Here is an 8,551-nt window from a genome sequence, read left to right as displayed (position 1 = left end):
AGGTGGAGCCAATGTTAGGCATAGCAGCTCCTCCCCCTGCCCATTTTTTGTCCCCTTTCTCACTCCAGTATCTTTAATAGCAACCCGACATGCCCCCCCCCAAAAAAAATTAGGGATGCGGGTGGCGCTGTGGGTTAAACCACAGAGCCTAGGACTTGCTGATCAGAAGGTTGGCAGTTCGAATCCCCGCGATGGGGTGAGCTCCCATTGCTCGGTCCCAGCTCCTGCCAACCTAGCAGTTCGAAAGCACATCAAAGTGCAAGTAGATAAATAGGTACCACTCGGGCGGGAAGGTAAACGGCATTTCTGTGCGCTGCTCTGGTTCACCAGAAGCAGCTTAGTCATGCTGGCCACATGACCCGGAAGCTGTACGCCGGCTCCCTCAGCCAATAAAGTGAGATGAGTGCCGCAACCCCAGAGTCGGCCACGACTGGACCTAATGGTCAGGGGTCCCTTTACCCTTATGCCAAAATTAAACATAATAAGAGCCTCTCTGGATCACGGCAAAGGCCCATCTGCTCCAACATGCTGTTCTCTCTTGGTAGACAGCCAGATGCCTCAATGGGAAGCCTGGATGCAAAACTTGAGTGAAAAGCAACTCTCCCCACCTGGTTTTCAGAGGCATCCTGTCTCCAGTGTGGAAGGTAGCTCATTCATTGCCATGATGGCTCATAGCTGCTGATAGCCTTGTTCTCCTCCAGGAATCTTTCTAACCTTCTTTTCAAGCTATTCAGGAGAGTGAGTGTCGCTGCCCTTTTGGGGAGAGAATTCCACAGCTGAACAAGTGCTGTGTGAAGAAGGACTTTCCTTTGTCCGTCCTGAACTTTCCAACTATTCATCATGGCAAGATGGCTATATGAAAAGCTTCCAGCCTGAGGTTCTGCTTGTAGATTCAAAAGCACAAATCTGGGGCAACTGATGCGACATGAAACATCATTCTTTCGGATGGTCAAAGCTATGAAGACATAGGGTTGTAGCCAACTATGCTTTACTCCAAATAGACCCATAGAAACCAATGGACCTGTTCGTCATGGCTGTTCATACCAATGGACCTACTCTGAAGACGACTAGTATTGGATACAACCCAACTAAGTCCTACTCAAAGTTAACCCGTTGAAATAAACGGAAATAAGTTAGTTGTGGGCATTAATTTCAGTGGGTCTGCTCTAACTACTATTTGCTAATTACCAGTACTGTAACTATTGACAGGGACTCTTTAAGGTTACAAGAGATTGGACTAGATGACTCTTGGGGTACCTACCCACTCTACAATTATTGGATTCTATACTACCCATCTGATCACATGCTATCATTTCATACAGCCCATTTACTCCCAACACAAGAACAAGAGAAGCAACCATTTAGATTGGGGTGGAGAACCCCAATGCATCTGATGACACCAGGTGACCAGGTGATCTGTGGGGTGAGGGGAAGGGATTTGCTTTGTTGGCACATTCCTGGCAGGGAACACCCTGGCAAAGCAGCACAAAGCAGGATTGAACCCTGTGTAAACAGAGATAAGCCCAACCCCACTGAAATGGATCCTGGATTTTGAGATGTGTAGGGATGGAAGCTACATGTAAACAAACAAACAAACAAAAAACCACCTCATTTTGTAATCTACCTATCTATTAGCATTATTTTGTAGATGTGCAGTTTCAATATGATCTATCACTGGCAGGAAACTGACTCAGTCAATGACTTCTTTTCAAGAATGAGTGTGAAGAAAAAATCCCATAACTGAAATGAATACCTACGCGCTTCCAACATTTATTTACTTATTTGCACTTTGTGAACTGATACACAAGTGGAAACTTGCTAGTTGTTGTTTTTTCAAAGCTTGCCCTGCTTCAGATTTTGCAATGCAATAAAAAAGTGCATGCTGGGCAAACAGGTGTGTAAAAGAAGGTATATATTTGTGAAAATAATGCACCATATTAGGGGACATTGTTTCCCAAAAATGTGTATATTAGACAAAAGTCCATAGGGGGCAGGAAGCATATTTTAGGAGACTTAACTTTTTTAAAAATGCAAACAGATGAATTATATTTCAACATGCAATGGTGCCGTGTCGCTCAAGGATTCTTGATTTTGAAACAGTCTTTCCTGGCAGCAGGCAGGCTTGGACCAGCTAACTTCCAGTCTCTAATTTCAGAGTCACTCTCTTTCTTGGAGCTTGGTTGCCAAGGACGCCATCAATGTGGCAGGTTGGTATTCTTGTGTTCTTTAGGGGATTTCTTTCCACTGTGTATGTGTATACAGTGGTACCCTGAGTTAAGAACTTAATTCATTCTGGAGGTCTGTTCTTAACCTGAAACTGCTCTTAACCTGAGGTACCACTTTAGCTAATGGGGCTTCCTGCCACCGCCACACGATTTCTGTTCTCATCCTGAAGCAAAGTTCTTAACCCGAGATACTATTTCTGGCTTAGCGGAGTCTGTAACCTGAAGCGTTTGACACCCATGGTACCACTGTATATCAAGGCCTCTCTATCTGGCTCTTGGAACTACAGTGGTACCTCAGGTTAAGTATTTAATTCGTTCCGGAGGCCTGTTCTTAACCTGAAACTGTTATTAACCTGAAGCACCACTTTAGCTAATGGGGCCTCCTGCTGCCATCGTGCCGCCGGAACACGATTTCTGTTGTCATCCTGAAGCAAAGTTCTTAACCCGAGGTACTATTTCTGGGTTAGCGGAGTCTGTAACCTGAAGCGTCTGTAACCTGAGGTACCACTGTATTCTGAGAACACGCTCCATCTCTCCAGGCCATGCACCCCTTACTCAGCTGCTTCACACTCATTTCCAGCATTCCTCCCTGGTTGGATAATGCCCTTACTATCCAACAGGATCTCTTGCTAGCCGGGGTGGAGGATAGAGCTTGTGAGCATGCGCAGAAACTCTGCGAGGGCAACATTCACACGTGTTGCTCCTCCTACTTTTACTTGTGACCCCGCCCACACCTGGCATGTCACCCTTAAAGAGTTGCCCTTAGATGTGGCCCTCTGGCTGAAAAAGCTTTCCTGCCTTGGCGTAATAGGAGTCCTCTCTGTACTTTGTAAACCACAGAAGCCTATTTTGGCATTAAGTGGTATTCACATTAATAAATAAACTGTGAATCTTAACAAAACGGGGTATGTGTCTGACTCTTCTTGAACCTTACAGGCTGTATCATAGAACCATAGAGATGGAACCATAGAGACCACAAGGGCCATCTTGTCCAATCCCCTGCAAGGCAGGAATCTTCTGCCCGATGTGGGGTTTGAACCCACGACCCTAAGATTCAGAGCCTCATGCCCTACCAACTGAGCTACCAAGGCAGATGAGAACATAATACGAGCCTACTGGATCAGGCCATTCTACTCTAGACATCCTGTCCACCTGTGGCTTCCAGCAACTGGTATGAAGAAGCACTGCTGCCTCCAGATGTGGAGGCCGAGAATAGCCACCATTCATAGCCTTGTCCTCCATGAATTTGCCTAATCTGCTTTCACACCAGCTGTCAAAGAGAAAAACAACTACCAGACTTTTAGAAGACATCTGAAGGCAGCCCTGTTTAGGGAAGCTTTTAATGTTTAATAGATTATTGTATTTTAATATTCTGTTGGAAGCCACCCAGAAAACCCAGCCAGATGGGTGGGGTATAAATAACAAATTATTATTATTGTTGTTGTTGTTGTTGTTGTTGTTGTTGTTGTTATTATTATTATTGTCATTGATGTGGGTGACCATCACTGCCTCCTGGGGGAGTGAGTTCCATAGTTCACTAAGAAGTCCTTTCTATTATCTCTCCTGAATCTTCCAGCTTTTGACTTCGTTGGGTGTCCACAAGTTCTAGTGCTGGGCAGGGGTGTTTGCAAAAGGGCTTTCAAGCAGCCCCACACTATGCTTTGGCTGAACACACCGGTTCCCACCAGGGGAACAGGTGTGTGCACAGTCGAGCTGAGCAGGATTGAACCAACAGGGACCTGCTTCGCCAGTGCGTTCCCTTGCAGGGAAGGAGCTGGGGAAGTCGCCCCCATCAGGAATAAACCAGCTCACCACCTGGTTCAATCCTGATCTCTGCAGTGTGGTTAGGAGGGGGAAGAGTCAAAGGTCCTCCTTCTCCCATCGCTCCCTCCTAATTGCATGTCTAATTGGGGCTTTTAAACCTCTACGTAAACTAGATCTGCCCCTGAATCCATTCAGGGACGGATCTGGGTTGGACCCAATCTAAAATCCAAGACCAGGCCATGGATCAGGTTGTGGGGCATGAATATTGGCAGTAAGAGCTGTTTGGCAGTGGAATGGACTACCTCAGAAGGAGGTGGACTCTCCTCATTGTAGGTTTTTAAAGAGTGGTTGGGTGGCCACCTGTTGGAGACTCTTTAGCTGCGATTCAGGGGGTTGGACTAGATGATCCTTGGGGGGGGGGTCCCTTCCAATTCTACAGTTCTATAATTCCATGAATACACTTCTCCAGCCAGATCACACCACCAGGTGCAGCCGCATTCATTCATTTACAGTGGTGTTGTTGTTGTTGTTGTTGTTTAGTCGTTCAGTCGTGTCCGACTCTTCGTGACCCCATGGACCAGAGCACGCCAGGCACTCCTGTCTTCCACTGCCACCCGCAGTTTGGTCAGATTCATGTTTGTAGCTTCGAGAACACTGTCTAACCATCTTGTCCTCTGTCGTCCCCTTCTCCTTGTGCCCTCCATCTTTCCCAACATGAGGGTCTTTTCCAGGGAGTCTTCTCTTCTCATGAGGTGGCCAAAGTATTGGAGCCTCAGCTTCACGATCTGTCCTTCCAGTGAGCACTCAGGGCTGATTTCCTTAAGAATGGATGCGTTTGATCTTCTTGCAGTCCATGGGACTCTCAAGAGTCTCCTCCAGCACCAATAATTCAAAAGCGTCAATTCTTCGGCGATCAGCCTTCTTTATGGTCCAGCTCTCACTTCCATACATCACTACTGGGAAAACCATTTACAGTAGTACCTCGGGTTAAATACTTAACTCGTTCCGGAGGTCCGTACTTAGCCTGAAACTGTTCTTAACCTGAAGCACCACTTTAGCTAATGGGGACTCCCGCTGCCGCCGCACCGCCGGAGCCCGATTTCTGTTCTCATCCTGAAGCAAAGTTCGTAACCTGAAGCACTATTTTGAGGTTAGCGGAGTGTGTAACCCGAAGCGTATGTAACCTGAAGCGTATGTAACCTGAGGTACCACTGTATTTTAATTAACAAAATTTGTATACCGCTGGTTTGTAAGAAAACCTCTAAGCAGTTAACAAAGCTATAAAATACAAGATTCAATTTAAAAGTACAAGATAACACGCACCATTTCATTGCCAGCATATCACACCTTTAAGTTGTCTCGAAACCTCGCTGACAGGAATTGGTCTTATCTGCCAAGGAAGGATTTGCTTAGTCTATTTTTCTACCAAGTTTGGCAGGGGTAGCGAAAAGGAGAAGAGTTAAAAGGTGCTGACTCAGACTTAGATGATCTGCAAAAAAAAAAAAAAGATTAAATCAGCTTATGCAGGAATGCTATTTCTATACATGACCGAAGCCCATGTGTTTTGAGGTATTTCCCACCAAGTTGCTGAGTGTGCAGGAGTCAGATTGTTCAACTTTGGTTGCACCCGAGATAAGCTTATGAGCTCAAGTCATCCTTTGCCACTGCATGGTTTCTGTCATGGTGGGCCTTTGACGCGTCGTATTCTAGTTTTATTATTATTCATTCCATTTCTGCCCCACTTTATTTTAAGGGGGGTGGGGAATCTCAAGTCCGTTTGCAACACGTGCAAATATCAAATGACACAATCCAGAACAAAACATTACTGACGAAAGCCAAATATAAAGCATGCATTTGGTGCACCGTAAGGAACAGGAAACTGAAATGTTATCTTAAAGATTTCAAACTAAAACATTGCAAAGGAGGTCAACTACAGAATGCACATGCAACGCAGGCCTAGCGACCACAGCAACTCTTCCCAATAGGTGTTGCTGCAATGAGGCAGTTGCAAGGACTGAAGGTCCCTGCCAGTGGCGTAGTGTGGGGGGTCAGGGGGGGCCGGCCGCACCGGGCGCAACATCTGGGGGTTAGGGTTAGGGGGCGCAAATCCACGGGTTAGGGGGCGCAAATCCACGGGTTAGGGGGCGCAAATCACTTGCCTTGCCCCGGGTGCTGACAACCCACGCTACGCCACTGGTCCCTGCCTTCCCACCGTTCTCTAAGGCTCCTCCCAGTTCCTTCCCCAGCAGTCTAAGGCTAGTTTGCCTTGTCTCTCTTTGCTCCACCCTCTTCATCTCTCCACATGTTCTGGGAGACCAGACAGGAAGGGAGTTGGATGCATCAGGAAAGGGAGACTCCCTGGCTTCTTCAGCAGCCTGCCTCCACTCTGCCTCTTGACCCCGCTCTGCTTCTGCCTCTGATGCTGGACTGCTCTCTGCCCCAGCCTCTTCCCTCTCACTAAATCTTGTTATGCCTTCAGCTTCTGACACCTCTTCCTCCCAGTTTGCTGCCTCTGCTTCCTCTGACCACTCATCATCGTCCCACCACCAATCTCCTGGTTTCGGAGCCTTCTTCCTCTGAGGGTTCCCTTCAGGGTTCCCCAGCTGGTGCCTCCCACCAGTCCTTTGCATCCAGCCTGTCCATGACAACTGCATGCAAAAATGTGAGTGTTGAAAGAGATTTGCACTAAAATGCCGACCGATTTGCAAGTGCCTGAATTTTGCGACGCAAAATTAACATGCACATAAGTGCATATATTAAGGGGTGAGGGTGGTGCTGTGGGTTAAACCACAGAGCCTAGGACTTGCCGATCAGAAGGTCAGCGGTTCGAATCCCCGCGACGGGGTGAGCTCCCATTGCTCGATTCCTGCTCCTGCCAACCTAGCAGTTCAAAAGCACGAAGTGCAAGTAGATAAATAGGTACCACTCCGGCGGGAAGGTAAATGGCGTTTCCGTGCACTGCTCTGGTTTGCCAGAAGCAGCTTAGTCATGCTGGCCACATGACCCGGAAGTTGTACGCCAGCTCTCTCGGCCAATAAAGCGAGATGAGCGCCGCAACCCCAGAGTCGGCCACGACTGGACCTAATGGTCAGGGGTCCCTTTACCTTTTTAAGTGCATATATTGCAGGGAAAGTGTTCACAAAGATGCATATGCTGGTGAAAATGATATGCAAAACTGCACGACGTTAGGGGCTATCACTTGCAAAAATGTGTATACTTGCAGAATTGCTGGCGGGAATGCTGACTAAAAACAATAAGACAATAAATCATGAACTGATGCGGAAATATGTCAAACTGAAAGGGATATATTTCCCCAAACCTCCTGAGGATAGAGGAAGCAAGTTAAAAAGAAAACACTTCTTCATGTAGCACATAGTTAAACTACGGAACTCACTCGCACAGGAGGTGGTGATGGCCACAAACTTGGGTGGTTTTAAAAGAGGATTAGACAAATTCATGGAGGAGAAGGCTATACATGGCTACTAGCCATGATGACTATACTCTGCCTCCACTGTCAGAGACAGCAATGCTTCTGAAACCACAGGAGGTGAAAGGGCTATTGAGCTCAGGTCCTACTTGCAGGTTCCCCTCAGGCATCTGGTTGGCCACTGTGTGAACAGGATGCTGGTGTAAATGGGTCACTGGCCTGATCCAGAAGGCTCTTCCGATGTTCCTTGTGACTCACTTGTAACTTCACCATATTTTGTGAAATGTGCTCCATCTGCTGGCCAAGCTGACAAAGACACAACAGTGAGTTTCAGGTCGCAAGAGTGCCAGTGGGTCTTGCAGACCATGGGTAGACAAACTAAGGCCCGGGGGGGCTGGATCCGGCCCAATCGCCTCCTAAATCCGGCTCATGGACGGTCCGGGAATCAGCGTGTTTTTACATGAGTGGAATGTGTGCTTTTATTTAAAATGCATCTCTGGGTTATTTGTGGGGCTTGCTTGGTGTTTTTACATGAGTATAATGTGTGCTTTTATTTAAAATGCATCTCTGGGTTAATTGTGGGGCATAGGAATTCATTCATTTCCCCCCCAAAAAATATAGTCCGGCCCCCTCACAAGGTCTGACGGACACTGGACCAGCCCCCTGCTGAAAAAGTTTGCTGACCCCTGTTGTAGAGCATCTAATCTAAAATGTAACTTTACCCAGTAGGCTAGTTCCTACATTCACTCACATGCCCTTTTCTATCCTCCAGGTAAAAAGGAGGTAACGTCAGAGCTCAAGGCCACATTCCAGCCAGGTGAAATTGCTCCAGGAGGGTACAAATTTGTGCTGATGAGGCAGTCCTGGGTGCAGCCCAGGTTGCGCTGCTAAGAGGGCAATTGGTGTGCTGCTTTTGTTTTTTGACGTTTTAAAAAATGGGTCCCCACTGGAATTGAACCTACTGGGTAAGTTTTCGGGTTCGCTCATAGTTCTTAAAGTGGCACAAAAAGTATTTTAGGGAAGGATGCATTCAGGGAGCGAGGCAGATGAAAGGTGACTGGGGAGCCAAGTCCAGTGTAGTGGCCAACATGCGCTACGACAGGGGTCAGCAAACTTTTTCAGTAGGGGGCCAGTC

At 47.2% G+C, this 8,551-nt stretch overlaps 1 long non-coding RNA gene across 1 annotated transcript; it reads right to left on the bottom strand.

Moving 5' to 3' along the window:
* Window positions 1–5,185: 5,185 nt before the first annotated feature.
* LOC310682979 lies at window positions 5,186–7,769 on the bottom strand. Its single transcript, XR_014514232.1, has 2 exons — window positions 7,384–7,769; window positions 5,186–5,478 (listed from the first exon to the last, which is right to left on the bottom strand). It is a non-coding gene; the product is annotated as an uncharacterized lncRNA (long non-coding RNA).
* Window positions 7,770–8,551: the final 782 nt, after the last annotated feature.

The sequence above is a fragment of the Podarcis tiliguerta genome (genome assembly GCF_965153285.1).
Source record: "Podarcis tiliguerta genome assembly, chromosome: 8".
NCBI classification, from domain to species: Eukaryota; Metazoa; Chordata; class Lepidosauria; order Squamata; family Lacertidae; genus Podarcis; species Podarcis tiliguerta.
Note: the sequence above shows the minus strand (reverse complement) of the source record. Positions and strands in the feature narration are given on the sequence as shown.